Source organism: Centruroides sculpturatus, unplaced genomic scaffold (assembly GCF_000671375.1).
Source record: "Centruroides sculpturatus isolate CEXI.00-Female unplaced genomic scaffold, Cexi_2.0 scaffold163, whole genome shotgun sequence".
NCBI classification, from domain to species: domain Eukaryota; kingdom Metazoa; phylum Arthropoda; class Arachnida; order Scorpiones; family Buthidae; genus Centruroides; species Centruroides sculpturatus.
In genome coordinates this window covers 322,108-325,263 of record NW_019384360.1, presented here as the reverse complement: position 1 = coordinate 325,263, position 3,156 = coordinate 322,108, and positions in this window count along the sequence as shown.

The window sequence follows — 3,156 nt, the reverse complement described above, 5'->3', positions numbered from 1 at the left end:
CCTGCTGAATTTTCAATCTCTTACTCGAAATTTTTTTTTTTTTTTATTATTTAATAAAATTATTCATTGCTTTTTAGAAATAATTTAAACGTTTTATATTAGAAAATTTGCAATACTATATTTTATTTTACAATTAACGTTTATCTTTGAAATGTTCCACAAAACCAAACTCAATTTTCTCCATAGGCATCCTTATTTGGTTTTCAAGAGATTTTAAAAAACCTAACCCTAGCGAATACCAAGAGTTAAGTGTATTGCGTAATTTGAGTAAAGTCTTTTGAATTGGTAGTTTAATTAAATCCATCAACAAATTATCACCGTCAGTAAAATATTACTGAACTTTTTGTAGCCTGATTTAACAGATCTGCAATGATTTATTTGAACGTTAGCTAAGAAAAAATGCCACAGTATTCATAAGAAAAATGTTTTCTTTATGAAAAAGATTTATTGAAAATTACACATATGTAATATTTTTATACGCTCAATCTGTTATTGAATGTTTTCTTTTTGTAAATACAGTACATTTCTGAACTGAGCGTAGTCACGATTCCATGTGCCAGAGCCGCACTAGTAGAATTTATAAATTTTATGAATTTTTAGACAGTACGACACAGTTAACTTTAGTTGGTTCTCAACTTATCTGTGGCTTTCCATTCGTAGAAACCTGTCAAATACAGTACATAATACAAGTATTTTCTAATACAGTATATCCAACGCGATATTTTCCATAACGATTTCTTTGCAACGTAGCGGGAATAATTCACAACCAATTATCTATGATAAAGTATTGTTTTAAAGCTATCGACAAAAAATTCCAAGAACATCGCACAGTACGAGGTATACGCTAGCTGAACGTCACGACACTAGCGGCATCTCGTGATAAAAACTAGAACTACGGGCTATGGAATCGTTCTGTAATTAGACGCCAGTGTAACAATACATGTGTGCTCTGGGTACCGCAAGCTTTCGATACAATTCGGCCGTGTTAAATATTCGAATAACGTCATGCGCGCGTACTTGTTTGCCGCGGAAAACCTCAACAAGAGCAAGCGATCGAGTTCCCGCAAGCATCGCGCTGACTTAAAACGGCTGCCACTAGCTGTCAATCTAAAATCAAACACAAATGATAAAAGAGTTTACACGTTAGAATAAATTATTATTGGCATATTTGTTCTCATATAAAAACTATATTGACAGTCAAAATTCTCTTAAGCATGCGGTCATGTTAAGGTGCGACTATGCAGACGCGAATTTAGAGCGAGCGATTTAGTTTTCGCAAAGGAAAACCATGCACGAACGAGAAGCGAGAAATAACGCTAGCGAGAGCGAATTTCTGATTCTCGCACATATCTGACAGGTTTTGATATTTATCGCGTCTCGCCTCTTCTCGCTACATATTGTCGCTCGCTCGAATTTTTCGAGCGAGCGACTATATGCTCGCGTCTGCATAGTCGCACCCTTAAGCAAGCCCAGAAAATTCGCCCCTGCCTTTCAAGAATGTTTTTAAAAGTAATCATAAAAGCTCTTTTTTTTAAAGTTTACTCTTAATTAATTAGTACTTAAACCGATTTTTTAAACGTATTTTAAGAAATCTGTAACAAATTTTTATTATTTTTTCAGAATTCCAAGTGGTTAGACCGAGATTACTCTTCAGTAACTTGTACACGATTTTTCATATGATCGCATTAGTGATGAGCATAATTTACATGATATTTGTTGTGGAAATTCCCGATTATCCTCTCAACCCACTTCACCAGCATCGCGACGAGAATCTCGAAGAAATTATGACGTTTTTGGACGAAACCCGTGACAAATTCTCTTCTTCCAACGAACTAAATTCTTTCTTCAAACAAATTAACCATTAATATATTGTTATAATTTTAATTATAAAACTAACATTATTATTTATTAAATTGTTATAAATTAAAAATATGATTATTAATGTAACCAATCTTCTAAATTTAGCCATTTTGCTAAAAATCATATAAACATTAGTGCCATAAATTATTTTATGTAATATAAAGATTATTAAATATTTTTATATAATGATTAATTTGTTAGATGTTTTTTTATGCGAGAATTTATCACCGACAGAAGAAACGAAAATTATTGTTTAAAATTAAATTGTTGAAATTCAAATTTGAAAATATAGTAATGAAGGAACGACACCCACAAATCTTCATTGTACAGTTATTTTAAGGATTAAATGTATATAATACTTTGGTAACCCGTTAAACCAAAACTTACGACTACCAAACACTGAGTGGTCGTGGGTTCGCATGTGATCGACCATAGGGTCACATACCATTATGCCATATGGTCACACGCATGTGACCATATGGTTGTATTTCATGTCTGACACATAAATAGTTCCCATAGAAAGTCTTTCAGGAAGGCATCCCCTTGGCAGCTTGCCTATGTTCCATTGCCTTATTCCATAAAGCCAAGCTTAAACCAAATAAACTTGTTACATAAAGACAGGCCTGAACAACAGTTAGGTTAGACCAACGTAAGTCATTCGTGTTATCTGACAGATAAGAGAATCTGAATCGGATCTCACGACTTTATTGAAGAAGTGCGGCCATCTTGCCGGCATTTCTTAATTATCTTTCAAATTTGGAAAGCGTTATTATAAAAAATTAATAAAGTATAGTAAATGTTTCGATATTAACTGAACTTCAAATTTCAAGTTAAAATAAATATTCAGAATCGTCATCTTTAGCGCGCTGCTTAGGGGAATCCGGGATGGAATTCGGACGGGCAACCCCGGGAATCTTTTATATGAGGTCTATTTCGGATATTTTTCTTCCCGTCCCAATCAGCAGGTCACCCCCATTGTAGGTCTGCCGACGGGAATCAACCAACACAGTTAAAAAAAGGCCTTTTAGTGCCCCAGAACGAAAAAAGATTTCGTCTTTTAATTAATATTCTTTCCAACCATGTATTAAAAAATTATTTATCTATTTATAGAAATAATTATAAAATTAATTAAATTCCTCGAGAGACTTTTCTTTAAAGCTATTCATATACATAATTGCTAAATAATTATCATCATAACATTTAATAGATTTGTTGTTATATTAAAACAGCAATTAAGAAAGACCAAAAAAACAAAACACAAATATTTTTATTTTATATACATAAATATTCAAAAAT